Here is a 17,437-nt window from a genome sequence, read left to right as displayed (position 1 = left end):
AAAAACCTTTTCTGCCAGCTGTGGAGTACAAGTCACCTCCTCACTGTACCCATGGAGAACTCCCTACACTGCAGGCCTTTTATCCAGGCAGTATTTAGGAAGGAGGGGGCTGGGAGGAGGATGTACTTATAAGCCGTGTGCCCTCACCTACGGGCTGTTTAGACACTGAAAGGAAAACCTGGTGCCCCTCCCTGCTGCCTGGCTCTGTGTTATTGCCCCACCAAATGCCTGCTCAGATATCTCCCCTGGTGATGTCAGCTCTCCCCTGGCAAAAGGCCATGGCTGGGCCCTGTTTCCCAAACATGCACTTCCAAGCACAGATCACCCCTCCCTCGCCTCAGGGCCGGACAGAGAAGTTATACAGTCTGTCCCATGGGATAAACCTTCCTCAGAGAGGCAGGATAGTGGAATTATCCCCGCTCCCAACCCAGGAGCTCTGAGCCTTGCTGGCTGGAGGATTGTCCTAGTTTTCCCACACGCTGACAGCCCACAGCCCCCTCCTGTGAAGGCAGTGTGACTGGGGTCTGCCTCTGTCATATTAGCGACTGTCAGTGATAAGGGCTGTGACATGCACAGAGCTCTAAGGAGCGACAAGTGGAGGGGAGGGTAGAACTCCTGGGATCCTGGAGCTGGGTCCTGTCCCTGCGGCTAATGGATGCTCTGTGCAGGAGACACTCGGGGGACTGCAGAACATGCCTGGCTTGACCAAATGAGAGAACAGGATCCAGCCGAAATGTGGAACATCCTGCAAAGTGCACCATGTTGGAGAGCTCCCCTGCCTGCTGCCATGAGGGGAGCAGCCCCTGACAAGAAGCCTCTGGGGTGAGCTCCAGCAGGTGAGAGCAGAGTCAGATTTAGTCTTTGAAACTGTGAACATCGCAGAAGTAAACAGGGGATAAATATTTGCTGGTCGACAGTAATGTCCTGCTCTGATTCCCTCCCCACCCTGCTGCAGTCTGGACACTGGAGAAAGGATCTGACAGTCCCCCGCCTCACATTGGTCTCAGGCCAGTCTGCTACAGCACCCTGCATGGGAGATCAGCACTACTTAGAAGAGCATCTGCAAACTCCTTTATCCAGCCCAGGACTGGCTTCATTGTGTGGCTTACAGGACTGCACAGAACCCACTGAAACCCTGGGGGCCCCCTGAGAGGTGGGGACTCTGAGCATTATGGGATAGAGTCTAGCTCCACCCTCCCCAAACCAATATGGAAACAAGTAAATCTTTAGTAATCAATTTTTGACATTTCAGGTCCTGATTCAGGAAAGCATCCCTCCTCAGGACAGCTATTAGCATGTATTTACTGATCAGCAGGTACTTCAGGTCTGTCCTGTATCAGGCCTGGTGTTGATGGGTCTCAGGTTTGAGTGGGTGAGCAATGTGGCAGGTAGATTTCCATCACACAGAATCCCTATGTCCTTCCACTGCCCCCAGACAGCGGACAAGGTTCCTCATTAGTCCCAAGTCTCCCACAAGGATTATCTCCCCATAAAGATCCCCAATGAAGAAGCCAAAACACCTGTAGCCCTGCCGTGTGGCCTGGAGAGCAGAGAAACCGTGGCTGCTGGCAAAGAACAGCTACTAAGCACATGCATCCCCAGCCACAGAAATCTCACCCTCCCATGTGGTCCTGAAGTGGATAGAAAGTGACTTATCAGCATCCCTAACCTTTACAATTTCCCCTGCCCACTCCACTAGCTTTACTTTAAACTATTCCATGATCGGCAATGAGTATTGATTTGATTCTCCTTGTTCTCAGAATCTGCTAGTTGTGTTGGCTCAAACTGTGAGTGAGCAATGAACCTCTAGCAAAGCTGGGAAATGTCAGGCTGAAAGGGGAGGGTTTGAGAAAGTTACAAACTGATGAAAACAAGGGATTGAAATGGAAACTGTCACCCAGCCTGAACTCCCAAGGTTGCTACTGCAGATGAACAAAGAAAATGATCTCAGCTGAACTGGTCACAGTTGGCGTGGCTCTGAACCAGTGACCTTATACAGCAGGAGCTCGTCACCACCAACGAGATCTCCCCTCCCATGTGTGTTTCCCTGTGAGGAAAAGGGACCAGTCGGACAAGAGCAGATTAGCATAAAGGAGGGGCTTGCATGCGCCTCCCCCAGGAGGATCAATATAAGAGGCAGATAGGTTCAGGTATTCTCAATAGATCAGTCTGTTTTTCTCCCAAAGGTCGGAAATCTCCTCACCATGCTCTGGGCTCCCCTCATCGTCCTACTGGGGATGTGATGCACAGGTGAGAACAGGGGGAGCACGTTAAACCCACAGTCATGTTACTGCTGAAGCTAGTGTACAAACTGCGTCACTAGTAGCTGGGAATGGACAGGGAGGGGTTGACAGATTTTTACCATATTTTTTCCAGTTTCCAGCTCACAGCCTGTGCTGACTCAGCTGCCCTCAGAGTCAGTGTCCCCAGGAAACACTGTGAAACTCTCCTGCACCATGAGCAGTGGGACCAGCATCAGTGACTACCGTGTGTTCTGGTACCAGCAGAAACCTGGGAATTCTCCACGACACCTACTGTATTACAAGTCAGATTCTGACAAGCACCAGGGCTCTGGGTTCCCTACTCGCTTCTCAGGTTCCAAAGAAACATCCAGTAACACCTGCTATTTGACCATCTCTGGTGTCCTGGCAGAGGATGAGGCTGATTATTACTGTGCTGTGTGGCATAACAATGCCTGTCACAGTGACACAGACAGATGGGGAAATGAGAAAAAAACTTCCCCTCCCCAAACTTGGGCCCTGCAAAAATTCACCCACTGCAGAGTTTTCTCTCCAGCCTAACATATGATAGTGCTGCTCCTCACAAGGAAATTCATGTGATCTTTCCTCCTGCAAATAACATGTAGCTATCACCTGAGATCTCTGATGTAGGAAAACCAGGTGCGGGGCGGGGAGGTGGGCAGGAGGGGAGGAAGGGCTACTGGAATGGGGAGGGGCATGAAGGGAGAAAGCAAAGGAAACAAAGATCTCTGGTGGCTCAGGGAGCCTATTACTCCTCCATTGAAAGAGGGAGGTGGATTCAGAGGTCAGTGTTTTCCACAGAAAGGGGTACAGGCTGCCCTTCTTGGCTGCCGGTTCTGTTATTGCTCTGAGCTCTCCCCCAGTCTGAGTGAAGGAGTCCCTCACTTGGCAGCAATTTGGTCCGTTATGGGTGAGGCCTGCAACACAAGGATAGCTGATGGACCATGCTGGCATCTAGCATTGTTCTCTGCCTTTTCAGTGTGGGGAGATGCATTCCAAAGCCAGGGGATAGATGTTTATTAATGGAAGTAAATTACTTTCCTGTTTTATTGCACTGAACCTGGTAACTGCACATCAGAGAGGACTCCTCTGACTTGCTCACACATTTGATATGTAGCAAAAGGAGCCAGTGATTTCACTAGCAAAACCTCTCAAGAAAGAGTCTCAGTGTTAGAAACGAATCAGGATGATTTCAGTCCAGGTAGCGGTCACAACCTGGTGACTTTTGCCACTAGGGGGAGCGCTTTATCTCTAGAAGTGGAGTGTGAGACCATGCCGGCTGTGCAGCAGTTTGCACGTATGTGAGGCTGCAGGCTGCTGGGGACTGAAGTTCTGGGTTCAGCGGTGTGGAGCTGTGCTGAGACATTCCAGCAATGGGATGTGAAGACAGTAACACAGAAAAAATTCTCTTTAGAGTTCCGGATCCTTAACCCCATAATTGACACCGATTCCCCTCCACAGAAGTGAAAAGTAGAATACAGTGACTGCACAGTCAGCGCCCCTCAGCTTTGCCATTTCTCTGGCTTTTCCTCACAGGTTGTGGTCAAAATACCCATCTCCTAATTAATCATGATTGAGACCCTCCCCTGTCTCAGGGCTCTGCTGGATGAGGGAGGGTGGAAGGGAGGTGCCAGCAGCAGTCAATGAGCAGGGAGAAGATCTGCATGAAGGGACCATTCTCCAGGTCTGGGGCTTTAAGAGAAATTCCAGCCATAGACCCATTACATTTTTAAGATGCCTCCAAATCTTCCCAGCCATCCTAGGTTCAGCACCTGTCTAGGTCTTATCTGCATGGAAACCATCTCTCATCTCCCTCCATCAGTTTACCAATCCTCCCTTTGGCCTGGGGATGGTAAGGCAGAGACCAAGAGAGCTCAGGTTTATTCTTGTTAATCCTGATAGGGACAAATTGTGCCCTGGTTTCATTAGACTCAGGATACGGAGCCCCAAATCCCAGTGTCCTCAATCAGAGAATCCCTCATTTCCTTCATGGGTTCCCAAAGCCATCAGTGGAGTCTGTCCCAGCAGGGGAACCTTCTCCATTTGCTGTTCTGTGCTCTGGCTCTTTAAACCCCAGGAGTCGATGCTGGTCAATGGAGGGGGAGGGGTAGTTCACAATGATGGCTGTAGCTGTGGCAGTGCAAGACTCCCACTCTGGACCCTCCACAGAGACTCTTCACGTTTCTCCCACTTGCTTTATTATTTAACCTCACCTCAATAAAAGACATTTCAGCCTGAAAAGTATCTTTGTGTGCAGGGAGCATAACAGGGCCAGACCAGGCCAGAGCAGAGACAGTGACCCATCATCCTACCTGCCCCATCCACACCAAGCTGAGTGCAGACTTCGATCCAGATTTCAGCTTCATCATTGTCCTCTTTCTAAGTCCAGGGGAAAATGGCACCTTAGACCTCTCTTAGGCCCTGATCCAGAGCCTGCAGAAGTCAACAGTAAGACCCCCATTGACTCCAGCAGGCTTTGGGTCAGACCCTTAATGCCTTCTGAAGCCTTGCTGATGCGGCGTAATGAAATCATGCTCCACAGGACAGCTATCTCGAGTAGCGCCGTACATATATTCCAGTTCATTATTCATAAGTCTCCACTTGACTGAACCCCCACCCAGGTGCACCGATGCCTGGGATGGACACATCTTTCTATATCTTGTCCAGGAGCATCCTTTTAGGGGGAAAGAAAAAGTGTCACAAAAACACACGTGAATGTCTTTGCTTAGAGGCTCATGTCAGAAGTGTTCACTCAGCCATTCTGGACTCTCTTTGATGTCTCCACCTGTCAATAAATGATTCAGCCATTCAATGGAAAAGCAGAAATACGACCATGTGACTTAGGGGAGCAGTCAGATATCATGAATAATGATTCAAAGTGAATAGTGTATGACCGTCTAGTAACTGAAACAAACTCACAGGAAGTGTCTATAAAACAATTCTAAATAACAACCAATGTTGTAACAATCAAAATAGGTTTCTGGCTAATTTGTGAAGAGGAAAAAGAGTAAAATTCAATTAATAGCTTCCCCACCTCAAGTTTCTGGGCAGGGCAGTCTCAAAGCTCCATGACGGTAGTTGTGGGGGGACTGGGGTGTGCTTGGTTCCAAAGCAGTTTGTGGGTGGATTATTTGTGTTCTGACATTATATCCCTTCTATATGACATGTCTCCAGCTCTTCCTGCCTCCTTGTTGGCACCAGGGTGACTGTCTTGGACCCCTGGAGAACAACTTCTCGCTTTTCTTTTCAATCTCGGGGGGTAAATACCCCTTGTGGGATGCATCTGATCTAGATATTGTAATAAACCAATCTCCTGCGGGGAAGCCTGAATTTATCTTTTACTTCTGCATTGGCATGGCTCAGTTCTGCAACACTCTTTGGTCCTGCAGATCATTTAGCCAGAATATACCCGGTTTCCCATCCTACCTGTCAATCCTGTATGGCCTGACTCCCAGAGCACTTTTCTAACCTACAACTCCTGCTCCCTCTCAAATAGTCTCCTCTGGAATTCCAGCACCCCCACCTCTGTCTGTTCCTGGTACCTCCTCATTCTCTAGTTTCCTTATGGGTGACTAGGGACAATGAGAGGGAATAGGAGGAAGGTCAGTGCAGACAGACATGGATCCTATCAGGAGCCCATATGAAATATGAAATATACAGACTCCAGGAAAGCATCCCTCCTCAGGACAGCAATTAGCAGGTATTTACCAATCAGCAGGTACTTCAGAGCTGTCCTGTATCGGGCCTGGTGTTGATGGGTCTCAGGTTTGAGTGGGTGGGCAATGTGGCAAGTAGATTCTCATCACACAGAATTCCCATGCCCTTCCACTGCCCCCAGACAGCGGATAAGGTTCCTCATTAGTACCAAGTCTCCCATGTGGATTATCAGCCCATAAAGATCTCTAATGAAGAAGCCAAAACACCTGCAGCCCTGCCGTATGGCCTGGAGAGCAGAGAAACCGTGACTGCTGGCAAAGAACAGCTATTAAGCACATGCATTCCCAGCCACAGAAACCTCACCCTCCCATATCATCTGCTGACTCCCTGCACCCTACAATTTCCCCTTCCCACTCCCCTTGCTTTGATTTCAACTTGTTAATCCTGGGCAAAGTGTATCCATTTCACTCTCCTCATTGCTAGACACTCAGGAGTTGTGTTTGTTCAATCCGTGAACCAAGTGTGAGCCTGCATGCAAACCTGGGAACTGTCAGGTCAAAAGAGGAAGGGTTGGAAAAGTTATAAACTACTGAAAACAAGTGTTTAGAATGGAAACCATCCCACAGTCTAATCTCCAACAGCCACGCCTGTGAGCGCTCAAATTCACCCTTACAGAGTCAGCCTTCTGGAAGTGCAACTGAACCAGTGACTTATACTGCAGGAGCTTCCCTCCAAAGCATTGGTCTCCTCTCCTACACAGAGGTGAAAGTAAACTGGTATGGTCCAGTACGGTGTACCAGCAAGAGCCGCACTGGCTTTCTCGGCGGGGATTTAAAGGGCTCAGAATGGCTGTGGGGAGCCAGAGCCCTTTAAATTTCCTGCACCTCCGGCAGCCCGGCTGGGGCCAAGATTTAAAGGCCTCAGAGCTCTTCCTTGTTGCAGATACTCTCACAGCCACAGGGCACAAAGGTGAGGATAGTTCTGGAGCAGGTGGCAGCGCCATTTTTTTAGGAACAGGATGTCCCGGGGCTGTGCTATCACCTATCCGTTGGTGACAGGGGACACCTGAAGATGCTGAACTTTAGCAGGATTGTTTATATGTGACTGGTACTTTGCACATTTCAGGTGCTGGCTGAAAAAGGCCATTGCTGGTGGCAGTTTCTCATTTGTTTTGTTGTTCTTAACAAACAGCTCGTAGCGCGTGTTATCCAGAGCTGCTTGCCTTTTTCCACAGTACAGGAAAGATACCAAGGAGACGTGGGCTGCTGATTCTGAAAAAGCTGCAGTTGGGTTGGGCTGCAGTTACCTCCCTTCAAAATTTGCTAGTGAAACTGAGCAAGGACTTCATGATTCAGCTGCTGCTTGGTTCTTCCTTAACTCGGTGCTTAGGTCAGGCCTGTCCATGCCCTAAATTCAAAGTAAGGCTCCTAATTTATCAAGCCATCAACAAGCAAAGGCATGGCTAGCTCCTAGACTGTCGTCTCATCTCTGATGTGTGACCATGTCTGAGTGTTTCTGCTCTTTGCCCTGCAAAGGGCTCACGCTGTAGGTAATGGGAGCAGGCCTAGCAATGACAGCAGGTGCTTAAGTTACTGACACGCCACAGCCAATATCTCATGCTTGTTCTTGGGATGGGAAGAAATCACTTTTCTTTTGCACAAAGCTAGGGCGGGAAAGGAGCCGCATTCACATAGATCGTATCTCACCAACTTTCCCCTGACCTGACCAACTCCCAGCCCCAAACCCCCAAAATCTAAGCTTTGTTAGACTGTCACTTTGGTTGTATGAAGCAGTGCGGTTGTGAGCAAGACATGGGATGCCAATGGGCACGCAAGACACACAAAGGCTGCAGTAGCTTTTCTGTTTAAAAGTGAACTTTCAAAGTGCTCGACAGTTCCCAGACAGAGTCAGATTGGCTTGGAAGTTTGTATGCTGGGAGAAGGCCTTGGGTACCATCTGGGGTCATGGTCGGAGGGCTCCTGAGATACAGCCCTTCCCCTCCTGGCCAATGACGTGCTTAATTTAATGTGCTCTGAAAGACCTTGGGATAGCATCTGGGATACAATTTGGAGGTCATTTGGTGAACAGAGCCTCCCCTTTCCCCGCCCTGTTTTTACAATGAAGAAAACTGCCCAGGGAACTCCAGCAGAGTTTTAATTGGTGATGCAGACAGCAGTGATGCAGCAGACATGCCGTGCTGATCTGGGGAGCAAACTGAGGAAGAGTGTGCTCCATACATGCCCTAGGCCCACAACCCAGACTTCAGGAGAGCTAAGAATGGACACACTCTGTCCACACCAAGCCAGGTCCACAAAGGGACGTAGGTGCCTAGGTCCAGTTGTAGGCACCACTGTGACCCACAAAATCCCTGCTCGGCTGTCACCCAACCCTGTAGGTGCCTAAACTCACTAGGTAGCAACATATTTGCTCTAAAAGTTCCCTGAGCACCTGTGTTTCTGCCCCAGCATGATTCTTAAACTGCCCTGCCTACCTTGACTGTGGGACTTGATCTGGTGGATGTGCTCACAGGCCACCAAACTCCACACAAGGTGACTGGGGAGGAGACAGCTTCCCTTATAAGATGTAGCTCAATAGTTTGAGTATTCATCCCTGCTTCCATTTCAGCTTTCTGCCTCATGAAGAGAAGCGATCTGAACAGGGATCTGCCACCTCTCAGATGAGTATCCAGAGATGAGGAGTATGTCCTCCTCCTAACCCTGAAGCAGGGAAATAGGCCGAAAAAGGAAGGATTGGGAAAGTTACAAATGACTGAAAACGAGGGGTTAGAATGGAAACTGTCCCACAGACTGAACTCCAGCAGCCTCCACTGCAAGTGTTGAAATGAAACCTTGATCCTGGCAGATGGTCATTGTTGGAGTGGAGCTGAGCTAGGGACCTTATAGAGCAGGAGCTCCTCCCTAAGGGATGGTCTCTCCTCCCACGTGCCCGGCTCTCTGTGATCAAAGGACCCAATCAGATAAGAACAAACTAGAATAAAGGTGGAGCTTAGATGCTCCTACCACAGTAGAATCAATATAAGGGGCAGTGACTGTCAGGCCTTCTCAGTGGATCTGGCTGTTTTCTCCTAAGGGATAGAAATCTCCTCACCATGTTCTGGGCTCTGCTCATCGTCCTACTAGGAACATGGTGCACAGGTGAGAACAGGGGGAAGTGGGTTAAATAAGTTGCTGCTGAAGCCAATGCACAACCAGATTCTCTAGTGGCTGGGGACGGACAGGGAGGGGTTGACAGATTTCTACCATTTTTTCCAGGTTCTAGCTCCCAGTCTGTGGTGACTCAGCCGCCTGAAGTGTCAGTGTCCCCAGGAAACACCGTGAAACTCTCCTGCACCATGAGCAGTGGGACCAGCATCAGTGACTACTATGTGTTCTGGTACCAGCAGAAACCTGGGAATTCTCCACGATACCTGCTGTATTACTATTCAGAGTCCAGCAAGGGCCAGGGCTCTGGGGTCCCTGCTCGCTTCTCTGGTTCCAAAGACAGTAACACCGGCTATCTGACCATCTCCGGGGCCCTGGCAGAGGATGAGGCTGATTATTACTGTGCTGTGATAAAGAGTGGCACTGCTGCTCTACACAGTGACACAGGCAGATGGGGAAGTGAGACAAAAACACACTTTGCTCCTCTCCCCCAGCCTGGGCCCTGTGTGCAAAGTTCACCCGCTGCACAGTTTTGTCTCTGGCTGTGACAAATCACACAGCTGTTTATGAGCAGGAAATTCACAGCTATTTCCCGCTCCCTCCTCATTCTCTTTCTGCAGGATGGGGACTATCACCTTCTTCTCCCTAAAGTCAGCATCTCCTCTGCTATCAGAGTGGGGAGCAAGAGACAACACTCCTATCACAGCCATAAGTGTCAGCACAATTTAATTCCTTCTCAGATCTCCCCAAGGCCTCCAGCAAAGACAATGGAGTCAGGCCTTGAGATTTCTGATTCAGAAACACATCAGAGGCAGAGGGGTGTATGGGTATAGAGGGGAATGGGGCATGAGGCACAAAGATAAGGAAACCAGGGCTATTCAGGCGGCACGACTTGCTGAGAGGGGTTGGCTGGGAAGATTTCTGAGCTCAGTTTTGGCCAGTGTGAGCTTGACACCAGAGGAGCCATTAAAGGGCGCGATACCACAGAGACCATGCCAGATGCAAGAATGAGCAGCAGGAGACAGGGCCAGTGTGACGTTACACCCCATATTCTTTATGGAAATATGCTTATCATATGGATATGGCATAACTGAGATATATTTTATGCAAGATGGGTCTTGTAAGGTATCATTCGAAAGGTTACAATTGACTGAATGTGATTATACAATGTCTGTGCATTTTTAATTTCTGTGTCTAAAGTTAGGAATATTGACTATGTAACAATTACAACTGTGTGTGTATTTGGGAGACACCCATCAGACAACAGGCCATTAGCCTTGATGGGCCATTAAGAAGAAAGAATAAGACTTCGAAGATAAAACAATGAGGAGTCCTTGTGGCACCTTAGAGACTAACAAATGTATTTGGGCATAAGCTTTTGTGGGCTATAACCCATTTCATCAGATGCATGGAGTGAAAAATTCAGTAGGCAGGTATAAATATACAGCACATGAAAAGATGTTAGTTGCCTTACCAAGCTGGCAGTGGGGGCAGCAGTGCTAACGAAGTCAATTCAGTTAGGGTGGATGTGGCCCATGTTGACAAAAAAGGGAGAATATCAACAGAAGGAAAATTACTGCAGAAGTGGAATTAATTTCCAAACTTGACACCATCAAATTCAGCCTGAATAAAGACTGGGAGTGGCTGGGTCACTACAAAAAATAGTTTTCCCTCTGTTGATATTCACCCCTTCTTGTCAACTGTTGGGAATGGGTCACATGACTGAACTGGCCTTGTTAGCACTACAAAAAATAATTTCTCTGAGGAGAAGAAGATAGTAATTTTCTCCTTCCTGAGAGGAGTCCTGGACCTAGCTGTGACACTACTAGGTCAGGTGGTCCTGTCACCTGGCACTAAACGCCATCTTGGATTTTTAGTAATTTTCCACGAAAAGGAGGGCGGGAGGTCAAGAATGGGAAACAAAAGATTCCTGCCTTGTGTAAATCTGGGGAATACAGCAAACAAGACTCATCTCCATTGTCTTCCTGCCCAAGAAGAAAAAATGCTGAAAGTGCCTGAAGAGACAAAGGAACTGAGCGGTAGGACAGGCTAGGGCTGAGTCCAGACTAAGACAGGAGTCTAGTCTGTCAAGAGAAATAACTGGAACGCTAAGCTATAAAAACTCTGCAACTTCTCTAAACAATACTTAGGGTGAGAAATTATTTCTTGAAACGAATTTCTTTAAGACTTTAAACTTAGTATGCACATTTTGTTTCATTTTCTTAGTAATCTGCCTCGTTCTCTTTGCTATCCCTTATAATCACTTAAAATCTGCCATTTATAGTTAATAAACTTGTTTTTTTTTAATTCTTAAACCAATTTTGTGCAATTATTGTCGGGGGGGGGAGAAGCTGTGTATATCTCACCTCACATTGAGGGAGAGAGAGAATTTTTATGTGCTTGTGCTGTGCCGACCTTTTATGTGCTTGTGCTGTGCCGACCTTTTATGTGCTTGTGCTGTGCCGACAGCGCAAGACAATATTACTTTGGGTTTACTTCTCAAAGGGAGTGTGCACACGAGTGCTGGGTGAATCCTCCCACACAGATCTGACTTCATTCTGTGTCTGCAGCTGGGTGTGGTCTTTTGTGTGTGTGTGTGTGTGTGTGTGTGTGCGCGCGCGCACGCTACAGAGGGCTTGAGAGCCTAGCACAGCACAAACAGAGTGTTAAAGCCCAGGCTGCTGGAAAGGGCGGGCTCAGTGAGACCCCAGAACCTCAGGTGGCATCCTGGATGAGGGGGGGGTCCAACCTGTCACAGCCAGAGTGGAGAAATGTATCAGCACAGATGTGATACTGACCTCATGTGAGCAGATGGAGATACTGAAGGATAAGGTTCAGAGAGAGAAAAGGAGAGAACAAGGAGGGAGCCCTGTGGGACTACCCAGAGAAGGGAAATGGGGAAGGAGGAGGTGCTGACAAAAGAGAGGCTGACAGCACAGCCAAGGAGGTAGGGGAAATCCAGCCCAGTTACTCAGCACCCCAGGCGTCCAAGAGTCCATCATCCCCATCCACCACTGTCTGCACTGGTTTCCCATTGAATAGGGGTCAAATTTAACCTTTAAGTTCCCATCTTCATTGCCCTTCATCAGAGTCACCATCTCTTGCGGTTTTATAGTGAGTCCAGTGCTAATTAGGGGTTTTGCTGAAAACCCCAGATTCTGGAGTCCAGTGATTCCATGAGCACCTTGGTTTTCAGTGACTAGGTAAGGAAGTTTTCAACCCTCGAGACTGCAGAGAAGATATTGAAAAAGTGACCCTAGCATGCCCAAAAAGTTCAAACCCGTGCGTATATTTATTCATTTAATTATTTCCAGCGGCCTGACCCATAATTTCAGAGTTCATGTCAATTGATTAGACTCTTCCTGTTGGTATGCATACTTCCACCTTTACCTGTTCTCTGTATGTATAAATATCTCCTTTCTGTGTGTTCCATTCTATGCATCTGAAGAAGTGAGCTGTAGCCCACGAAAGCTCATGCTGAAATAAATTTGTTAGTCTCTAAGGTGCCACAAGTAATCCTGTTCTTTTTATCAGATTTTGCTTCCTTTTGTTATCTTGTTAAGTTCACGCCCTTTTATCTGTATAAATAAGATAGTTTGAGTCTTGCATGGTGCTCACATTATCTGGGTGTATTAGCGAGCACTTTGTAATAAAACAGAGTGTTCTGACAAATTGTGAGTCCTGAGTCTAACTTTGACACTGCTACTCATTATATATGAGAGTAGCAGCAGAACCTCCGGAGTCCCTGATCGATTCTCTGGTGCCAACTCCAGTAACATGGCCACATTAACCATCACTGGAGTCCAGGCGCAGGACAAGGCTGATTATTACTGTCAGGTGTGGCACAGCAGCAGTTCTCAGTCTCACAGTGACCCAGCCAGATGGGGAAGTGAGACACAAACCTCGTGTTGTCCAAGAGAACATGTCACTCTGTTTAGATGCAATGAGGGTTCCATTCAGAGGAGAACGTGCACATGGGGCTGGGTGGGTGAAGGAGGATATTTTCAATCAACACAGATAGATGGAGAAGTGAGACACAGACCTCTTGTCATCAAAGACAAAATGCCCCATGTCCTGTTGGGGCTTCCTTCTGTGGAGCAGACGGTGTGCGAAGAGAAGATATTCCCTCTATCACAATATTTCACCTACTCGCTGTTCTCACTGGGGATTTCACTGTACCACAAGTTGCCATTGAGGGCTAGAGGAGTGGAGGTGATTTGTAACCAGAGGAATTCACTTACAGCTTCTTAAACACTTAAAGGAATCAACTGTGCATCTCCTTCCATTGCCCCAGCCTCTGTCTGTTCTGACATCGCCAGTGGAGGATGTGGGCTTTCAGAGAAGCTAGGGTTCTATGTCTCAAACCCACACTTCCAAGAATTAAAATACTCTCCCTCCCCTCTGAGCGTCTTCCCAGAAACAATATAGTCTCTAATAGGGTAAAACGTGAGCACAGAAGCAGGGCAATGGAACGCTGCCCCCGCACTCTACCCCCAAGCGCCAAACCCTTTGGTGCCTTTGGCCTCTCCTTCAGTAATGATCAGAACCTCTCAATCTGCCCTGGCTGTAAAAGCTGGGTCAGCTCCAGAATTGCTGAGCTGGTTCAGTGACAGCAGGGCGTTTGCAGAAGAACTAGAGGCCTCTGGCCAAGGTTGGGGGATCTCTGCACTGATCCCCAGCTCTTTGTGTCCCACCTCGTGTTTAATGCATGTAAAGAAAGTGTTGGGGATGAGCCATGGTTCTGTCAGCCAGTGTCACCCCCTGCTCACTGTTTGTGCTGCTCATAGCAGATACTTCCCCTTCCAGGGTTGAGATGAGTTACATGGGGCTCTGGTTGGTCACTCATTTTATAATCCAAGAACTTTAATAGATAAACAGAGGCTAAATATTCCCAACTGGAGCGTCATATCCATGTTTGATTTCCCACCTATTTCAATCTGGGTGCTGGGGAAGGGAACTGAGAGGTTCCCCTCCCCCAGTGGCCAATCTGCATGTGAGATCAGCTCCATTGTGGGGAACTCCTGCAAATGCCTTTATTCAGCTGGAAACTGGCTTTGTCATGTGGCTTAAAAATGAACTTCATGTGTCAGGCACAGAACCTTCCAGAAGGCAAGAAACTCAGAGTAGTATGGGACAGAGCTGGGCTCTCCCTTCCCCAGCAAACATAGACACAAGATGGATAATGAACATTTGAGGGTCTGTCTTGGTGCTGCTGAGACTCCATGTTGTTTTGTGTCATTGGTGATGTTTCTAACACTTTCCCAATTGCCAAGAGCAAAGAGCCAGGAGAATTTCTGAGGAGAAGGCTCCTCAGACTGTGATGCGTCTCACTGGTCTTTAGTAATAAACAATGACAGTAACACTTCATTTTTCAGTGGGATTTTCAGTCCTAGCTCTCAGCACAAGTGGCGGGAGAGTCACAGCTCAGTTCTCTGAATTTCATTTTCTGCCCTATTAAAACTGCTCATAAATAAACAGAAGTTCGTGTAGCGCAGCTGGGCGGCCTGGAGATGATGGAAATAAATCCTCCCAGTGAGCAGAGAACAGCTCCTAATAATGTACATTGCCAGACACAAACCCAGATCCTCTAGTGTGGGCCCTTAGATGGGAGAATGGAACTTTGCAGAATCCCCCCATTTCCTCCTTAGCTCTGCCCTAGTTGGCTCCAGAAATGGTAAATCCTGGGCAAAGTGTATTTATTGCCCTCTTCTCAGTCTGAGAAACTGCTGAGTTGGTTTTTGATCAGTGTGAGTGATCAGTGAATCCTCAGGCAAAGCAGGGGAACAACAGGCCGAAAGGGGAAGCATTGGGAAAGTTACAAATGACTGAAAATGAGGGGTTAGAATGGAAACTGTCCCACTGCCCGAACTCCAGCAGCCTCCACTGTGAGCACTGAAATAAAACCTTGATCCTGGCAGACGGTCATTGCTGGAGTGGAGCTGAGCTAGGGACCTTATAGAGCAGAAGCTCCTCCCTCAGGGATGGTCTCTTCTCCCACGTGCCCGGCTCTCTGTGATCATAGGAGACAATCAGATAAGAACAAACTAGAATAAACGTGGAGCTTAGATGCTGCTCCCCCAGGAGGATCAATATAAGGGGCAGTGACTGTCAGACCTTCTCAGTGGATCCGACTGTTTTCTCCTAAGGGCTAGAAATCTCCTCACCATGCTCTGGGCTCCCCTCATCATCCTGCTAGGAACATGGTGCACAGGTGAGAACAGGGGAAGTGGATTAAATAAGTTGCTGCTGAAGCCAATGCACAACCAGATTCTCTAGTGGCTGGGGACGGACAGGGAAGAGTTGATAAATTTCCACCATATTTTCCAGGTTCCAGCTCACAGCCTGTGGTGACTCAGCCGCCTTCAGTGTCAGTGTCCCCAGGAAACACTGTGAAACTCTCCTGCACCATGAGCAGTAGGACCAGCATCAGTGACTACGTTGTGTACTGGTACCAGCAGCAACCTGGGAATCCTCCACGATACCTGCTGTATTACTATTCAGAGTCCAGCAAGGGCCAGGGCTCTGGGGTCCCTGCTCACTTCTCTGGTTCCAAAGACAGTAACACCGGCTATCTGACCATCTCCGGGGCCCTGGCAGAGGATGAGGCTGATTATTATTGTGCTGTGAAAAAGAGTGGCACTGCTGTTCTACACAGTGACATAGACAGATGGGGAAGTGAGACAAAAACACCCTTTGCTCCTCTCCCCCAGCCTGGGCCCTGTGTGCAGAGTTCAGCAGTTGCACAGTTTTGTCTCTGGCTGTGACAAATCACACAGCTGTTTATGAGCAGGAAATTCACAGCTATTTCCCGCTCCCTCCTCATTCTCCTTCTGCAGTATGGGAACTATCACCTTCTTCTCCCTAAAGTCAGCATCCCCTCTGCTATCAGAGTGGGGAGCGAGAGACAACAGTCCTATCACAGCCTTAAGTGTCAGCACAATTTAATTCCTTCTCAGACCTTCTCCAAGGCCTCCAGCAAAGACAATGGCGTCAGGCCCTGAGATTTCTGATGCAGAAATCCATCACAGGCAGAGGGGTGGATGGGTATAGAGGGGAATGGGGCATGAGGCACAAAGATAAGGAAACCAAAGGCTATTCAGGCGGCACGACTGGCTGAGAGGGATTGGCAGGGAAGATTTCTGAGCTCAGTTTTGGCCAGTGTGAGCTTGACACCAGAGGAGCCATTAAAGGGCTGGATACCACAAAGACCATGCCAGATGCAAGAATGAGCAGCAGGAGACAGGGCTGGTGTGACGTTACATCCCATAGTCTTTATGGAAATATGCTTATCATGTCATATCATATGGATATGGCATAACTGAGAAAAATCCATTTTTGGATTTCTAGCAATTTTTCACTAAAAGAAGTGGGGGAGGTCAAGACTGAGAAACCAATTTCAGGCTGAGGAGTAAGGCAAACAAGACTCATCTCCATTGCCTTCCTGCCCAAGAAGAAAGACTGCTGAAAGTACCTGAAGAGACAAAAGAACTGAACGGTAGGACAGGCTAGGACTGAGTCCAGACTAAGACAGGAGTCTAGTCTGTCAAGAGAAATAACTGGAACTCTAAGCTATAGAGATTCTGCAACTTGCCTAAAACAACACTTAGGGTGATAAATTATTTCTTGAAATCCGTCTCTTCAAGATCTTAAGCTTAGTATGCACGTTTTGTTTTATTTGCTTAGCAATCTGCCTTGTTCTGTTTGCAATCCCTTATGATCACTTAAAATCTGCCTTTTATAGTTAATAAACTTGTTTTTGTTTATTATTAAACCCAGTTTGTGCAATTATTTATTGGAGGAGGGGCAAGAAGCTGTACATATCTCTCCTCACATTGAGGGAGAGGGCAAATTTTTATGATCTTGCGCTGTGCAGATCTTTCTATATAGTGCAAGACAATATTATTTTGAGCTTACTCCCCAAAGAGGGTGTGCACGCGAGTGCTGGGTGAATCCTCTCACACAGAGCTGACTTCAGTCTGTGTCTGCAGCTGGGTGTGGCCCTAACTGTGTGTGTATGTGTTTGCATGTGCATGTGCACACTATAGAGGGCTTGAGAGGCTAGCACAGCAAAAACAGCGTGTGAAAACCCAGGCTGCTGGAAAGGGCGGGCTCAGTGAGACCCCATCGCCTTATGGGGGGAGGGGTGTCCAACCTGTCACAGCCGGAGTGGAGAAATGTATCAGCACAGAGGTGAGACTCACCCCTATCATAAGCCTAACTCCCAAATCTGGACTTTAGCGTCCAGAAATCTGGGTGCCTAGCATGAACCTCCAAGCTTAATTACCAGCTTGGATCTTATCTCGCTGCCACCAGACAGGAATTACAGCGCCTGCCTCGCTCTGGTCCCCCAAACTTTCC

The 17,437-nt window shown here is 48.2% G+C and overlaps 1 gene segment (V, D, J or C); it reads left to right on the top strand.

Moving 5' to 3' along the window:
• The window catches only part of LOC116815929 (immunoglobulin lambda variable 5-39-like), a 114,033-nt gene that overhangs the window by 12,754 nt on the left and 83,842 nt on the right, over positions 1-17,437 (top strand).

The sequence above is a fragment of the Chelonoidis abingdonii genome, chromosome 22 (genome assembly GCF_003597395.2).
Source record: "Chelonoidis abingdonii isolate Lonesome George chromosome 22, CheloAbing_2.0, whole genome shotgun sequence".
Lineage (NCBI taxonomy): Eukaryota > Metazoa > Chordata > Testudines > Testudinidae > Chelonoidis > Chelonoidis abingdonii.
Note: the sequence above shows the minus strand (reverse complement) of the source record. Positions and strands in the feature narration are given on the sequence as shown.